General features: G+C 43.7%; 2 long non-coding RNA genes across 4 annotated transcripts in view; one reads left to right on the top strand and one right to left on the bottom strand.

The window, feature by feature from the left end:
• The window catches only part of LOC311434341, a 226,897-nt gene that overhangs the window by 160,676 nt on the left and 47,976 nt on the right, over positions 1 to 18,245 (top strand). For 2 of the 3 annotated variants that reach the window (XR_014691402.1, XR_014691406.1), the window contains exon 3: positions 9,716 to 9,860. This is a non-coding gene — a long non-coding RNA (uncharacterized lncRNA). Of the gene's footprint in view, positions 1 to 9,571; positions 9,861 to 18,245 lie in introns of those variants that run through there. The other variant, XR_014691400.1, reaches the window with a different exon arrangement.
• LOC311434346 lies at positions 8,580 to 9,681 on the bottom strand. The gene is made up of 2 exons (XR_014691418.1): positions 9,560 to 9,681; positions 8,580 to 9,088 (listed from the first exon to the last, which is right to left on the bottom strand). It is a non-coding gene; the product is annotated as an uncharacterized lncRNA (long non-coding RNA).

Raw genomic sequence — 18,245 nt, 5'->3', positions numbered from 1 at the left:
CTCTCTTTCACATTGGAGGCTTTTCCTTTTAATGAATGCAGTCCAACAAAATTACAGCATGTCTTCTGCTAAAAGGTGTTTGTTACATTTCATGGGCATGAGTTAATTCAACAATAACTGCATTACCCTAGTGCTATTACAAAATAATACTAATTTTTGTGATGACAGCGTCAAGAACTAGTCATGGATAGGGGCACTGTATACGTGCTAGAAATAAAATGAATGATAAGAAGTGGAACAATGTTTGGGTGAACTAGATTAGTATCACAAATAGACAAACCAGAACAGCTGGGGCTGGATTCAAATTTTCCACTGCTTACCTGGACTCCTCAGGTCCACAAAACTAGAAGTGTCAAAGAAAGTCTTCCCCTTCAGACTGTGGGACACCCTACTCGTACCTGCCATCTGCCTGTAGTTATTCTCATAGATTTTTTTTTTTGACTCTTGCATTCATTTTTTGCTACATGTGTTTTACTGCTCCTTTTTATCACTCCTAAATTGCTTTGTTGAAAATATTATCACCGCATGCTGTCTTTGTCTTTTGAGCTGATTTTGTGCAGTTTCTCTAACATCAGGGAAATACGAGGGTTTACTGTATAAGCCTTTATTAACTGCTCAGTCCCTTGTTTAGCCTGTGAATGACAGTGAGGTTTTCTTTGTCACTCACATGCTGCTTTCATTTTGTCATATCAATATTGCAGCAAATTAATTAACTCCTGTTCCTTTTTTTGTTCGTTTAAATCAGAGGGCAGGCTGTCTAGGATTTCTGTAGGAGGCAGGATGGAAGGGCACCCTTGTACTACTCCCAGCTCTAGGACTAACTCAGTGTGCCAGTGGGTGAAATCACCTGGAGCAAATCTTGCCTCCCATCTCCCGAGATGTGGGTTTCAGATGTGAGAGCCTGTTTTCCTATGAGGCAGGATTTGGAGGTGCTGTGTAGGGTATCGTGTGAGGGCACTACAGGCCCCTACTTGTATGACAGGCTTTTGGGAGCAGGATCCTTGCTGTTGTTGCAGGACACCTACAGCTTGCCCTTTGTACAACACCGGCCAAAGGAAGTTTTATCCAGAACAATTACAGTCTCCTAAAATTACAGGCATTTGAAAAGAAGGTAGAACCTAATATCACACACACGAGTCAGCACCACTGTTCAAAGAGGATGAAAGAGGGCCATCATATCCAAAATAACACTGTAAAAGAAGAGAGATGCCAAACATGCCAAATATTTCATGCAAATAATGCGTGGAGCAGGCTGGTTTGCTCAGGACCATACAACTTTTATGGGCAGAAAGGGTTTAATGTTTACAACTTTTTTTTTTAAAGTACTGAAACTGTAGAAGTGTAAACCTGCCATAACATTTTAAAATGAATAATATTTTTACTTATAGCTCTTCAACAGTGATGATCTTAGAAGGCTTCCAGTGCTGTGATTGCTCTGCAAGAGAGCGTAGCCAGCAGATAGGGGAATTCCTTCACAGTTCAGATGTTCTTAGGATCAGACATCCACTTCCAAAAACGAGCAGTCTCTGCAGACACCAAAAGATCAGCAACCTCCAAACAATTCCAGACAAATCATCGTTTTGTGTCAGAAGAGGCTAGAGGGGATGTTCAGAGCAGCATATTAAATATAAAGCAGATAAGGCATCCAACACCCAACAGAGCTTGGCAGATTCCTTTCTCTTATTTTGTTCCCAGTTAAACATTTTATGTTTCTGACTTTGACTCATAGTGCACTGGATGTACTTTTTGTTTAAAAGAGATTATGAAAAGAAGCCGACAGGGTGAAGAAGAGAAAAGATACAGTCAAAAGAACTGAGGGAAGCTGAAGGGAGGAGGAAGAGTAAAAAAAAAAAAAAACAAGGAGTTGCTCGGAGAATAACTAAGGTGGTCAGGGTCTGGCTGAGCCATGACTGCAGACTGGGCTCACTGGGTACTTCACAGCAGAGGTTATTGTGTCTTCAGAGCATCTCTTCCTGACGGCTAGCACAGGACACAGGGATGGAAGGGACCTTGAAGACGATCATTGTGTGTATCTGTCCATTCTAAGGCAACATCTCCTGTAGCAAGAGAAACTCCGCATGGTTCTTGCCAGTCTGTTCCAGAGCTTGACTGGTTTTGCTGTTGAAAAGACTCTTCCTCATCTGTGACTTGAATCTTCTTTGCTGCCAGCTTCTTCTTGTCCTTTTGGTCATGGGCATGGAAAACAGATTGTTCCTTTCCTCTTCTGCAGCCTTTTATACACCGGAAGGCTGTTCTCATGTCTCCCCTCAGTCTGCTCTTTAGAGCAAACAGCCCCACTGTGTTCAATCTCCCCTCACAAGTCATGGTTTTTAGACCTCTGACTGTTCTCCCTTTCCTCTGAACTCTCTCCAGTTGGGCCATGCCTTTGGTGAAGCGCGGTGCCTGCAAGAGAACACAATGCCCTGGGTGAGGCCTCCCTGGCACTCAGCAAAGTGCAAGCATTGCTTTACGACTCTTGCAGACTCTACTTCTGTTTAAACATCGCAGTATGGCATTTGCCTTTTTCTCAGCTGCATACTATTGTCAATGTACATTGAGCCTGTGATCCACAGCCCCTAGTCCTCTGGTTTCTTTTCTGTGGAGCTGCTATCCTGCCAATTGTTCCCTCTTCACTGCTCGTGTAGGATAATGCACAGGGTAGATGGAGCAAACACCTACTCCATCTCCTCCTGCCCCCAAATCCACTTAATGTCAATTTTGTGCTTTTCCTACTTAACAGAGTCCACACATTGAGGGAGTGTTGAATATCAAATGGAAGAGAAGAGTTCTTTATTAAAATAACAAGGATACAATAACATAGCAGGTACACAAAAGCAGGCAGTAGTGCACAGGCTTGGGTTTAGCCAGTAAAACATTGGACTTCACTTTTGTTAATGGTTCTTCCTTTGAAAATCAAAAGCACTTTAGCTACAGGAAAACAGAGCCGAACTTGCACTTCTTTAGCAAACCTGGGTGATTTCCTCAAGCTGGTATATCTCTTGCACTTCGTATTTTTTTTTTTCTTTTCAGAGTTAAGGCATGCTCACTGTTTCTTTGGGCTGGAGTCTCCTTCCTATGCAACATGAGGTCTGTTCCTTCCTGGTGTTGGTCTGTGACTTGGCAATACAAATAATAGGAGAAAAGGACAATTATCTAGAGTGTTGGGGATAATAATTCCTAGCCCTCCAAGCAGGTCATGTCTTAGCTCCTTCCTAGTGATTTTACCAAAATAGATTATTTATCTGAAAATCTTTTCTGATAGTTATGGAATATGCTTGGAAGCAGGAGATACCTCTGCCTATGTCTCACTTTAGGCGGAAGGATACTTTTAGTGGGAATTTTTCATGTGTGCTCCCCAGCCGGAGAACATGAAGGTTCAGCTTCAGGGTACCTGACTGTGGCAGTGGCTCCTACCAGGGGAGTCAGCACATCAAAATGTAGCTTTCTCTGGCAGAATAATGGAGATCTGGTACAGCACCTTCTAATTTTTCAAACAGCACAAAGTGCAGTTCCAAATTAACCAGCACACCTCCACTTTAATTTTTCATTTTACTTAACCTCTCTGTGTCTGTTTCCCCATCTGTAAAACTGAGATAATACTTACCTACCTCACAGGGATGTTATGAGGATTAATTAATTGATGTTTGTACAGCGCTTTGAATATGCAAAGCGCTAGATGCGCTAAGTATTGTTATTTAGTTTAAACGCAACTGAGCAGGCTTTGAATGCTGGGAGAGAGCTCTGTCACTGACACCAATCTATCACAATGTGGCTAATGACACAGCTTGGGGAACCAGGTAGACAATTTTCTTATTCTGTGCCATAATTAGACAAGATCTGTAACCAACCAACTAACCAAAAAAAAAACCAAAAACAAACAAAAATCAAACAACAACAACAACAAAACAAACAAACAAAAAACCAAACCAAACCAAACCAAAACAAGAAAAAAAAAGGCAAAAAACCAACCAAACAAACAACAAAACAAACAAACCAAAACAAAACACCAAAACCACACCTCTGCAAGACTTGCAGGGATTGACCAGTACAGGACCACTGCAGAAATCCCAATCCAAATACAGCATAGCAGGATCAGCCAGGCACAAATGAATCAGCCACAAAAGTGATCGAGCTAGTATGTGAATTAAGAGCATTGGTAGGACTGGCAGAACCCAGTAGTGCTCCATGGAAAAAGTAGAGCATTGTCTGATGTCAGAGCATGAATAAATATGGACAATATATGTAGGGAGGTATTTCTGCTCAGAGTAGCATTCAGCCCAGCTTCTGCAGACGTAGCTAAGAGCAGAACCTGCCCCCTGCTTGTGTGCAGAAGGTCTCCAGGCTGGCATTTGTTCTGGCTTGGCAGTAAGTGATGATAGCCCCAGCAGCAAAGGAGATGCAAAAGGTTGGTTCAGAACTGCTGGTGTGGGATGTGTGTTTGTGCACTGGGGCAGAGGAACTTCTTCCAAGAAATACAAGGAGATACTCTATAATTTTTCTCTTGGATACAGATTTATTTCAGTTTTAGTAGTTCGTATTCAAATTCATCAGGGGTAATTAATGAAAGATATAGGAAGGCCAGCACACACCTAGGATCCTCTGTTTGTAGCTTGAATTATGTTGAGCTGTTTGGTCTATTGGTTCACTACCTCAAGCCTAGTGCAGTATTGTCATCCTTTGCTTTACAACACAGTCATTATATCCCTAAACCACATTGTGATACACTGTGGCTTCTGTTTACGACTCCCGAAACTCCCACTCCATATATCACCTGCCATAAAACCCATCAAACTGCTGCTAGTAAAATGGTGCACAGTGGTCTAAGTAGGAGCCAGGCAAATTGTGTGATACCCTACTGTGGTTAATGAGAGTGAAAATGTGGTTAGGATTTTATTCAGGCGATGTTCATTTGCAGGGCCATTGTAGTGAGGTGGCAAAGAAAAGAGTCTTTTGTTAACCTGAATGACAATATATTTTCTATTGTACGAAGTAGCTGAATGCAGAGTTTGCCAAGTTATACATCAATTGTAAATAAGTCAAACTGTGACCTTGAATGGCTACATTTTTATTGCTTGGGGGTCTTGAAAACTAATTAATACGCTGAAATGTTATAGCAAGCATATGAAACCTGTTACCAGAATTTAAACCGTTACAGAGCAATTCAGACCAGTTGTTGATGACTACAGAAGTATAAAAAGTAATCTGGATGCGTGTGTCAGGAAGACTTTCCTCCTTTTCTATTAGATGGCTGTTTGAATGGATGCGCCATTTGATTGTCAGGACTCATAGGGGAAGCATAAATTCTGGCAGAGGTGTGCTCTGTGCTGCAGACCCCAAAAGGTGACACCAAGCTGGGCAGTGAAGACTGCTCCCAGTTTAACCAGCGCTTTTAGCCCCTGAGGCCAACATCATGTTCAGCTGCAACCCAGTGCTGTTAAGAGGTCAACAAACCTTTCTTTCTCCTCCCTTCCTTTTCCACTCTGGCTATGTAGGGAGAAGAGCCAGGCACGTGGGACCGGCTCGTGGCCAGGATGGGGATGGGGACGATGAACTAGCTCGTGCTGCGTGACCTAGATTTGTCCAGTGGGGTCTGCACGGAGAGCCGGAGCTCCCAACAGCAGGCTTTGCGTCCTCTTGGAGCAAATAGATATAAGAGCAATGTGACAGTCCAAAGGGAGGCCATAATTCCACAAGATGCTTAAGCACTTAGGCCATCTCAAAGGTATTAAAAAAAAACAAACAAAAATGCCACTGAGGCCAATGGAACTTTTCACATGCTTAAAATTAAGCATGTGATGAAAAAAACCCAAACCACCCCCCTTGTTAAATCATGAGTGGTGTAAAAATTGTAAAAGCAATTGTCAGTTGATTAGTTTCCATAGTCCTTGTCATGTTTCTGCTTGTAGTTGTCTCATTCATTAAAGTGCAATGTAGTTATTTTGTTTGTAGGCCTTTTTTGCTATTTTTAATTACAAGACTACATCTTCAGTGATATGTGGCTTGAAGGCAGGGGAGCTGAGTTTTACTTTAGATTGATATTTTACATACATTTTGCCTTAGGTAAAAAGTTGATTTCCCCTCCCCAGCCAACAGAAAGTAAATTAAGGAAGGCGTGTATAAGAAAAACAAAATTTTGTAGCTGTGTTGTGTGTTTTTTTGACTGTTTCTGCTGTTGTACAAAAATTACATTAAATTAAAAAGGCCTATTTATAAAACAAACATTTTGTAGGCAAAAAGGAAATGCAACCATAATAAAATTGTCAGTCTCAGCGGAATGACTGTATTGTACTGGGCTTTCGAAGAAAATCAGGCTGGCTCCTTCAGAGGAAATCTGATTTCAATTTAAGAGTCTTATTGAGGAAAACAGCACCACAAAAGGGGAAATTAAACCATAAAAAGTGCATTAAGATAATGTTAAGGATCTAACTTACCACCGCAAAAAACAAAGCAATCTGAAGTTGAGATAGAAACTTTATCCTTAGCACATCCCCTGGAGCCGCAGTATCGCAGATGCCACCACAAGCGGCAGGAGGGGACAGGAGGTGTGCACAAGCTGCAGCAAGCTGCGCTGCGGCGTGGTTATGGTTAAGGAAGGGACTGTGTAAAAACGGCACCTTCTCACTCCACAGATCATCTCTGATGTGAATTCTGAGTCGTAGCTGCTTAATCCACTGATTGAAAGAAGCTTTTCCTGCTTTTTGTCCCCAAGGAGCTTAGTGGAACCCATAGCGCTCTACAGAGGCAGCTGGATTCTTTTCTGACTCATGCAGCACCAAGAGAATTGCTACCGAAGGCCCTGGTCCTGCAGTCACTTCCAAGGGCATTGGAGACACATTGATTTGAAGGAGAAGCAGCTCGCTTTAGCAGTGAGACAGGGTTTAGGTTGAGAGCTTTTTCTAAACGTTTTTTATTTATTTATTTTTTCTTCAAATATAAATAGTATGACAAATTTAAACCAAAACAAGTACTAATCTGTTACTTTTATAGCATGGAAATGTCTTTAGAATTGCTAATTTTATGGAGGTCTGGCTCTGGATGAGTGCAGGATGGGTTTACAGCCTTGCGTGTTCTGTTGAAGCACAAGCTGTAGCCCAAAAGTTAGCTGGGGAGCAGCCCTATGGACAGGTCTGCAGGGGGGAATTTCCCTCCTCTTTCCTGTCCTCAGGGGAATGTGTCTGTCTGTCTGCCAGGATGGGCATTTGTTCTGCAATGGGATTGTCTCCACACCAGGCAGATACAGTACACAGGTGCCAAAAAAAAACCACAAGGCACAGAGAGATCAGGTGGCACATCCTACTGGCACGAGATGGAGGCTGCTGAGTGTCCCTGGGCTGCAGGGATCACCTTAACCAGCTAGCTCAAAGGGCTTGCTGCGGTCTGGAAATAGAGAAGTGCTCTCAGGAAGCAGTTGTTGGGAAGGGTTTAGGTGTAGATGCTCCTGACATGAAGCAGAGAAACAGAGGGTGACTTCCTAAGATCTCTTTATACTTTTAAAATGCTTTCAGTAATATTAGATTGTACCCAAGTTTTGAACTGGAGTATACCTCTCCTGGCAGGGTGTATCATAGGTATTTGATGTGGAAAAGAAAACAGGTCTTTGTAAACACCTAAAAAAGTCAAACTCAAATAAAGGCACTGTTGCTTTGGAGTGCAAGAGGATGGGATGGATTTGCAGAGATAATGCCTTCAGAAGTGCCTCCGGCCTGCGCATGATTTGGGAGCTCTGATCCTCTGAGCCTTTCTTACCCTGGTACCACTGAGGTTCTCTGTCTGCACCACCACCAGTGTAGCTTGTGCATATCAGGTCTCTCTCTCCATGTGCTTCCTGTAGTGGGGAAGCTGGTGTCCTGCCCCATCCTGTCCCAGCACTCTGGATTCTTAAAAATCTGGAGCTCCAGCCTGCAGTCACTGTGGGAATCAAGCTCAGGATGTTGCAGATGCTCCTAGCAGAGTGAGGAGATCAGGAGAGCTTGGTGGAACATCTGCGCATCTAGCAATCACAGAAAGTTTTGAAGAAAGCAGAACATAAGCACAAATAAATAAAACATAAACATAACCCCCTAAACAAAGATATTCATGCATTTACAATAATCAAAATCCCAGGTTAGGCAGATGAAAGAGATTTCAGAGTGTTACAAGTCATAGCAATAATAGCCTTGGGACGTTGGCTGGTCTATTCTATTATGTAAAAGTCTTGCAGCCTTGTAATGGTTCCACAGATTAAGAAGTGCTATGTACTAGCTCTAAATATTTCTTTAAATTAAGACTTTCTGCTTCTAACCGAAATCTCCACTGAATATGATGGTATAATAGGGTGCCCTGTTCCATCTGTGTAAATAACACAGAGAGATTTTCTCTTGTTGAAATACCTGCGTTAAAAAAATGCAGCAATAACTTGAGACTTCAAAGGTCTAACTTCAAAAGATTTCTTGCATTCTGCTTGACGGGACAGCATCTTATGCACACATGCTTTTTCACTGCTAAATGCCTTAATAATGAGCTTGGGTTCAGATTTTGTGAATCAGAGCCAAGTAACTCTGTTTTATTATATTTGCTGGGAAATGAACTAGCTCTGGGTAATTAGGAAAGCAATTTTATTAGCGTCTATTTCATAAAGATTGTTTTTTAATCAGAGTCAGAACTTACTAGAAATGATTCTTTTATTTTTATTGCATGGCTCTCTTGAATGGTACAGGCCTCCATGGGTCTTAACCCATAGCAAAGTCTGCACACTGAAGGCAGCGGTATCACTATTAATCTATAACAATGTTATAAAATAACCCTAGTAGGGTAGTCCCGTAAATAACACTGCAGAAGCTAGTAATTACTGTAGTGTGGTTTACTGCATGATGCTACCCTTGGGCTAAATTATAACTGGCCATGCATTAGTGCACCATAAAGAAGACAACACACAAGGAGCCCATTTTTGTCTGCATCCCAAGACGAGCCATGCCGAAGTGAGGAGCAGCCATCACAAGACCACGGGGAGAGCTGGAGAACAAGTTAGGAGCAGGGTGGAGGAGTTCAGAGATGACGTAAGGACCATGAGAGAAGATTTTGGTTGAAATCCACTCTTGATTTTAATGTCCTGTAAGAAAGATTTCAACAGAATTAATGATAGGGCAGGGAGAAGTGATAGTGTGAGGAAAGATGAGTAAACCACCTTTCCTTTTCTGGAGGTGGTTTCATAGAAAAGGGAAATGCCACTGTGCACACCAGAGGACAAATAACTGATATTTCTGGTTCACTGGTCAAAATGAAAAAAAAAAAAAAAAAAAAAGAGGTTTAGAATTGTCATCATGGGAAAACCCATAACAAAATCTCTTTATCTTCTCAGAGAAACAGAAAGACAGATATTTTTATGTAGCTGAATGAAAAGTTTTTCTTTCATTCCAAAACCTTCTTTTATTGTTTAATGTTGGCAAATTTCTAAGCACAAAAGGTTATTTTGAAATGAAAAATCAAAACATCTTTGCTTTTTCAAAATGCCAAACAAAACATTTTGAGTTTTCTGAATGTTTTAAGTTGTTTTCAGTCAAAGTTACTTAGCAAATTTTACCTGAAATGACAAATATTTTTGGTTCCTAGAAATTTCATTTTCTTGGTGAACAAAAGAGTAACAACTTCAAGGTGCGTGTAGCCGCAAACAGCCGTACATCTCAGGCTTAGGTGGGCCTTCCAGTGAGTTTGACTCGGAGCTCTGTTGTCATTGCAGAGCAGAGAGGACTTGGCCGTAGCAGATCCTGAGTCGGGACACATTCAGACCCAGGACTATAACAAAGACAGGTGTCTTCTGAAAAACGTACGCCTGCATTTGTGTTCTCGTCTTGGACAAAATCTGGGTTGAAGGCATTTTCGAGGTAAGATTTTGATTCCTCCTTATATCAGCCTTTGTTTCTTGCCAGAATGAGTTCACTCAGGTTTAGTGGTAACGAAGGCGCGGGTGATAATTTAACGGAAAGGTTGGGAGGATCTCTGAGAGGAGGAGTGGGCTGAACTTCTGGGGTTACTTGTCAGGGTTACCGCGTAGTCACAGAGCACAGCCTGCCTTTCTGCAATAGCAGCCATTTGGAAAAAAGTGACTATCTGCCTGGCTCCCACATCCCTGCAGTTTTGCCAGCATAGTCATGAAGTTTATAAACTTGGTCCAGTGTAGAGACTCTCTGGAAAGAAGGCAGAAGCTGGCAGAAGAGATGCCCCTTTCTGTTTAAGTCTGTGCTGAGAGGAGAGGAGCGTCCCAAACTTGTGTTCAGCCAGTTTCAGAGAAAAGCACTCAGTACCAAATCTGGAGCTTGACCTGCGCCTGCCCAAGTTTAGGAGATTTGTTTCAGGCCAAATCATTATGAGATCAAGGAAAAAGTTTGTATCAATTTTGAATTGCCTGAACAAAGCAAAAAAGTTTCAGGACTAAAAAGGGAGAAACATATGTTGTGCAGGAGAAAAACATCTTATCAGGAAGAACATGGAGAGAGCGAAGTGACTAACAATGAAGTTTCTGAGAGCTTGCCACAAAAATTTTATAAAGGGAGGTTCCTGAAAACCGTTCAGATGGCTGTAGAGTGATCTCATTCTCCAGGCAGAGAGAAAATACAAACCCGGGTATATTTTCTAACTTGTTTCATTTATACTTTACAAAACTGATTTAATTTAGACAAATAATTTGAAACAAACAAACAAAATGCTATCTAGGTGTCAAAAGCAAGAGAGGGACTCAAGCAAATGGCCTTACCTAGGGACAGATGCCTTCTGTCTTCCTCATAATCGATGGCCTCATCTGGTGGTACATGTGGTTCCTACACTTAATAGTTGCAAACCTGCTGGGTGAAGATGAAGGCCGAATTGAGAGAAGGGAAAGAAAGGAAAGAAGCCAGTTCCTCTTCCCATGGTGCACCCAGCAGGGACAGCTATCAGGGCCTACTTCTCCCAGAGTATGAGTGCTTAACTTAGCATCCCATACGAGGCATTTTGGTTCACATATACATACATACATCTAAAGATACAGAGACACACCCACACACGAGGAACAGCAATCAGTTTTATTTCTTTGCTTTGCAGGCATCAGTAAATTTAGTATATTCATGTGAATAGCTTAAATAACGTGTCCTATGATCTAATTGAAAGGGAAAATATTTCCACAAGATGGTCTGATGCAAAAATAAACAGTTTGATTGCTTTTACATGCTCTTCTTTTCTGCAAGCAAAGAGAAATGCAGAAAAATTGCCACATTTCATCATGTAGGACAAGGGGGCCCAGGTGACACCCTGATCAGGTGTGCATGCATAATCATTCCAAAAATAATCACCCTTTTGAATAATTTCACCCCAAATCTTGCAGTTTCAACTTATTCTCTGTGAGTGACTCATAAATCTTTACTGTGAATGTGAATCAAGTTTCAGAGCCGCAGGCTCAGGAGCTTGTTGGATTTATTCAACTTTAGTCTTTATTTATAGACATAAAAGTGTATTATTGGTTGTAACATCCAAACAAAGGAAAACAGATTGTAAGCATCCATTAACGTTTTCCCAAAAGGGAAATCTGGAGTTTCTCCTGGGTCTTTCAGTCTCTCCCTAGTAATATTAAGATGATGTCATAAACTCATAATTACTTTGTGATGCTCTTATGTACTCTGTAGTTGCTTGTTCAGGGATGGTTATTTCCTTTCTGAACAGAAAAAGCTGAATACAAACAGGTGGAAGGAGGCAGATCGGTCTTTGGTGATTTAAGACTTGAAGGACCCCACCATTTTTATTTCACACTATTGCAATAATTTGCTCTGCTCTGCACAAGGACACAGGTGTTTTATGTATTGTTATTAAAATGGTTTTGTTAATACTCAGATATGGGATGCAAACATTTTATAAACACTTCAGAATGACTGGAGCAAAGAGCTATTTGGGGAGCATCAATCTTCAGATCGCGGAGTCTTCACTGCTGAATCAGGCCATAACCTCTTCAGGTTCCATCCAAGAAAGTCTCCACCTGAATTACTGGTGGCCTTAAACCAAAGCCTTGAACGCGGTAGGTGTTCAGCTTGTGAACAGTTGTTTTAAAAAACTCTGAGCATGGTCAGACCCCATTTTTGCACTTCTGCTTTATTATTATAATAGGAATCCCAGACTGCAAAAGTGTGCATAGAGGGGAGAGGGGAAGGACTGATCCACAAACCTGGGGAACTCCAGCCCCGGGTGGATGCAGCAGGGCAGGATAGAGCAGGACGAGGGGCCCCTGTGTGTGTGTGTGCCCCTACCTTCTCTGAACGTGGGGCTCCCTGGGTGCACATGATTGCTCCTTGCATGAGGGTGGAGCAGAAATTTGTTTGGGAGGTGTGCTCATCCTGTAACCATTTTTGCTTATAAAAGAGCCTGATGGAGTGCTGAGTGAGTAACTTGAAATGAATAATTGATCTGCTTTTCTCTCTCCTTCTCGTGGAATAGCTGTGAGCACATTGTGATTTCCTCGGATTTATTTGTTATTCAGAAATATCTAATACATTTTTACAGTTTTTCCCCCCCCACTCCATCAATTAGACTTCCCAGGCGTCAGGCTTTGGCTCAGAGAGTCTGGGCTCTGGGCTGTGTGTCGGGTGGGAGCACCAGTCCTGCATCAGGGGCAGGGCTGTTACCCCCTCCCTGGCACACCAGCAGGGCTGGAGAGGCTGGGACGGGGCTTTCTGTGCCTGTGTCAGGTAGGACTGGGGACATCTCTCATGGGCTGCCACAGGGTTTTGTGGTTCTGTCAAGCTCTCTACTCGCTGTGGTCAGTGGGCTAAACCATTTCTTACTGCTTTCTGCCCTGGCCTGGAGGAAGGTGCAAGTGTTTCTCATGCAAAACTGTGTAAATCCCTCTCAAGGAACATATGTTGGCTTAGAGCAAAACTTTTCTGCCTGCTGGTTTGCTCAGTGGATGCATGCAGGTAAAATACAACCTCCTCTGAAAGCTGGTGAGAATATGCAAAAGAAGATTGGTCCCAGTACTCAGAGATAATTTGATAGAGAAGAGAAAAATCTCTCCCCTCCTCAGAGAGGAGCACAAATAGATATTTCAAACAATTCTTTAAGGATCTAAGGTTTCTTATTACTCATTGCTAACCGTTTTAATTTCTGACCTCTTCTGCTTGACTAGCTGCAGACCTGTTCAATGACCCTTTAGGATTCCGGTGCTGTGATTTATGTCCCAGGCCAAATTTCTTGTGGATTACTGGTATACTGAGCCACTGGCAGAATTTGGAGCCGGCCTCTTTGTTTTCCCTGTGTAGCTTTCTGTACTTCTCATTTAGGCTTGATGGGTATAATTTTAACCATTCTCTTTGGCTCTACACAGACATTTATAACACAGTCCCCCATCTCTTACAATGAACAGAAAAGGTCTCAGAGTTGGTTTCATTTCTCTCACAATTTCCTTATGTACTTTTGGCTTGTGTGTGCCTTTTATTTTGGTTATGTAGTTGTTTCTTGGTAAAGTGGGAGTCACTACAGAGTGTTAAAAAGTTTTGTTTCCATATTCATTGTGACCTACTTTGCCTACACAGAGAATTATGTTGTTCTCTTCTTTGCATGTCACTTGGGTATGTGAGGATTGCTTGGGTTTTGACTTGTCACTGCTGGTTCAGAGACCTGGCCAAGCTGGGGAGTCGACTCCAGCAGGGTATGGACTTCACCTGCTTCATCACTCAGCACTCCCCCTCGGCCTGCGGTGCTGTCGGTGGACTCAGCGAGGGGCTCAGCTCCCCCAGGGCTTCTGCTGGGCAAGGGGTAGCCTCGCTTGCCACTTCTCCGTGCTTCAGGGTCCTGTCTCACCAGGAAAGAGGAAGGGAGAAGTATAACTAATACCGCAGAACCTTAAATAGATGGCCCCTTTAGACTCCTTACTGGCATAAGGCATATTCAGGGCATGTCTTAAAGTGAAGATGGATCGCTTCAAGTTACCTCCATGTACACATAACTCCTTTTCCCTCCATTTTCACGTTACCTCACTTTTCTTTCCTTCTCTAGACCACTTTCCTTGAAAATTACTGCTGTCAGGTGCTGCAGTGGCCAACCTCGATAGTAAAACTAATACAGGGCCAGCCAGGACTCTCCCTGAACTTGTTGCTACCATGTTGCTGCTTACTTGGGATTTCCCCCAATACGGTTTGATTCTGGGATTTATTCCCATCTGTCTGCAAGCACCTGGGTTGGTTGCATCTGGGTGAGGATGCAAACCCTTCTTTTATTGTCATTGGGAAGGATGGAAGTGGGTTTATAAATAGTTTTGGCTTTCTAAGAATTTCAGCCTACCCCGATCTTCCTTAGACCTTTACCAAAACCCTGCGTGCACGGAGCAGCTATTTCTTCAGTGACCCGGGAGCGTGGCGCTGTGTGTTGTTCAGATCAGAAGAGCAGGACGTGTACGAGGGAACCTTTTTGTCACTATGGTGATGTGCCTACCCTATAGATGCTATTTTACTATTAGAGATTAAAAACTTATTCACAGGTTCCAAGTTGGAATTTTGCTTCTGTGTGTTCATTTAAGATTTAGCCTGAAGTATTAATACAGAATTTTAAATTGTGTCCTCTCACTGAAATCCAGTGTGGTTACAAGGTTCTAATAAATATTATGTCCTTCCATCATGCAATTAAAATTTTCCACCTCATTTCACAATGCAAAACACTCACATGTTGTCAATCATTTTGAAACATGATTTTTTGACATCATATAATTTCACTTCATTTTTTAGACAGACATCACACCGGGAAATTATATAAGAAAGGATCCTATTATATCTTTATTTTTCCACCAAATTTCACCTTCAAATACAGACATTTGTGTACATTCCAGTAATTCTGACAATAAACTTTCAAGGAGAAACGAATGGCATCTACTTAGCCGGGGATCAGCATATGGAGTTTGCTGCTCTTCAGAGACTGCGGCTCCAGCGCAGGCACCTGGTTAGGAACCGCTGGTGTAGCCACGGGAAGTTTACAAGTCTTTATGCAGGGAGTGAAAAGGTTGCTGCTTGAAACAGATACCACCTGGGAGGCAGGGAGGAAAACATATGCATGTTTTTGAACTTTCCTGTGTTTAACAGTTAGCAGACACTAATGAATTGCCAAACAGCCCTGATTTAAAACGTGGTAGTCAAAAGCAAGGCTACCTGCTGCTTGTCAGGTAGTCCACCTGTTCAAGAAACCAAAGTGCCCCTGCCCTGTGCCAGGAGAAAAGCTGCTGCTGTTTCAAACCTCTGCTCTGCTGTGTGTGCGGGTGTGCGTGTGTGTCTCATTGGGTTACTGCATATCATGTGAGTCAGAAATCCAGCATGCGGTAGAATATCTCAGGCTCATTACAGAGGTCTTGTATTAAGCAACAGATTTTGATCGTCGTGGCATGTAAATCTGGGGGAAATTCAGCCTGCAGCACGCAATTTGGAATTTGGGACCGTGATCAGATACAGGCTGACAAAGTAAGAGAGGAGCCAACCAGGCGTGTAAAAAGCCAAAATAAAACTTTTGATTGCAGCCGGGAAGAGCAGTGAGCAGTGCAGGAGACCAGGCAGCTAACAAACACTGTGCCAACAAAAGGGACACTGCTGCGGGGAGCGCCTGGTGCTCCAGCTACGGGCTGCTCCTTCTCGTTCACGGGCAGGCACGGCCGGCGGAGATCATCACTGAGGTTGTGCCGGTTGTGGAGCAGTCACATGGGCAGAAATGAAGCAGCAAAGCTCATTGTGGTGAACATCTCAGCAGTAGGTAGGCTGCTGTGGCTGGGGGGAAGGAAGGTGGCTTTTTGGGCAGCCGAGATTAAACAGTGGGAAAACCCCGCAGCGCAGCCCCAGTGGAATAAATTGCTGCTGGCTGACGCTGGAGAGCCAGGGGACAGGGCTCTGGTTTCCCTCATCACTCAGGGTGGCCTTGTGGAAATTGGTGATGATCTGGTGGTAAAAGTACAGGGAAAGCAAGCAAGCAGAAAATAATGAAGAAAGAGAGGAGGTTGTTACCACTGCTTCCTTCCTAACACAGCAGAATAATTTGGGGCTTAGATTCATTAGGAAGTTACTGCAGCATAAAAGGCTCCCACCCATCATCTGAGCTGTAGTCGCCATTCGGGTACATCCTCTTAGCCTGCAACAGTTGTAAAATGATTTAGCTGTTTGTTTGTTTGTTTGTTTGCTTGTTTTCCTTTGAGGCTTAAACTAGTTTGTGATACCTTGCCACTGGCATGGATTCAATGCGTGTGCATGCTCCTAGAGGTTACCCCTGCTGGGCCACAGGGGAGCTGCACGCTGGGACAGTGCGTTTTCATCCTTAAAATTTGCTTAATTCTTATTCTTCAGCTCTCAGTGGTCAGATTGTTTTTACTGCTGAGACTCAGGGAAGTAAATACCCTAGTGTAAGCGTGATGCAAATGATTTCTCCCGGCCTGATCCTGAAATCACTGGGGTGTGCCATATAAAAGCATGCAAAAAATTAGTCTAATGAATGACAAGATGGATCTTTCAAGGGGTCCCTCATGAGTCGAACACGAAACATGTGCTTCTCCACATCCCTGAATTGGGGCAGGGGTGGCGATCTCCTCGCAGCATCGCCCCGGGTGAGCAGGCTCCCCGAGCGCCTGCAGGAGCTGGGGAGCGGGGCTCCGCGATTTGTAGGGGAATGGTGCTAATTCAGAGCCCCGTCCTTCAAAGTGGGGGAATGATGAGGTAAGAAATCTTCCTGTATATTGAATATATATGTACACATGCATAAATATATATGAGATTATTCAAATGCAGCATGAATATATTTTGCCTAATCCACACAGAGTTTTATCAATATTTCTTTGTTTATTCTCTTTCATGCCAGCTGCTTTCTTTATATATTTCCATTTTGTACATTTTTCAGAGTGATTGGATCATGTTGCACACACTTCTATTGAAATATTAAGTGTTTGCAATCCCCATTCATAGGCACCAGCTCTGTTATTATGATCCATCATTTCAAAATCCACATATTTGAAAAAAGAGAGCTTAGCTAGCCCTTGAGTAGCAGAGAGCATTAGACCCAAGGAATCTCATTCGTCTTGTCAATAATCTATGGATTATCACCACCAAATTGTTTGTTTCATTGACGTGAGCTCGCTGTGTATTTTTGAAGGAAATGAACGTGGGGAAGGCACAGCGAGGTGAGGTCTGGAGAAGGCTGGGTTTGTGCCGGTGCGAGCGAGGGAAAGGAGAAATTCTCATTTGTGCCCAGCTCCTGGGGCTCTCATGGGGCTTACGGTTTGGGTATCACCGATTCCCATTAGTGGTCACAATGGGAGAAATGAACCCCGTGATGGTCAGGGCATCTCAGCGCCTTGTCCAGAGGTAGAGGAGGCTGGGGGCCTCCTCTGTTTTTTTGGTAAAAAGGCTCTGTTCCTCACTTTCCACACTACAGTGGGACATGGGGAGGTGGAGAAGCAGTGGGCAGCGGGGCAACAGGACAGGAGCAGCACCCCGGGACCTGTGCAAGGGGGACCCCCGCCTGGCTTGCAAGCCTCTAAAGCAGGGACAGGCTGAGCAGCCATGGGGACCCCAGCACTGGCCAGGGTCTGGCAGCAGTCAGTCCTCAGGGACAGGACATGGGCGCCAGGTTTGGGCATCTGCCCTGCTAGCAGGTTCACCCACACCACAGCACTTCTGTCGATAGCTTTGCAGTTAGCCTCTATTTGTTCCCTGCTGACGTTTCATGCCCCTGTTGGCTTTAGCATCACCACTGAAGCACGTTGAACCCTACAGGTGCCACGCCAGCACCCTTCTGGCCAACCTGACCCTTCTGTGGCCAAAATCTCGCCAAACTCTCCATTGCCACCCATCCCAGGCAACGTCCTGGGGCTGCACAGACCCAGAGGGTTGGGGACCCAGGGCTGTATGGGGCAGCCTCTGCCCAGCCTGGCCCCCAGCCCTCCAGCCTCGGCCGGTGCCGCGCCACTGTCACCTAGCAACAGCCCGGCCGGCAGGCAGCACCCGGGTTTGCATCTCATACGCAGGAGCAGGGCGGTAATTTAGGGGTCGGTGTTTTAATTTTAATGAATGAGAGTATTTCCTCGGTAGGTCTGAAATCCAGAGGAGAGACGTTTTCGCTTTGCCTCCCTTTGAGCCCAGGCACCGGAGCAGGGACAGCCTCGCAGTGATGGAGCTGTCCATTCCCTGTCCATTCCCTGTGTACCGGGCTCTGAAGTTGCACCTGACATTACACAATTGCCTTACCCTGTGTGTTTTTTTTTTTTTTTTTTTTTTCCTTCACATTTG

This window comes from Aythya ferina, assembly GCF_964211825.1.
Source record: "Aythya ferina genome assembly, chromosome: 3".
NCBI lineage: Eukaryota > Metazoa > Chordata > Aves > Anseriformes > Anatidae > Aythya > Aythya ferina.
Note: the sequence above shows the minus strand (reverse complement) of the source record. Positions and strands in the feature narration are given on the sequence as shown.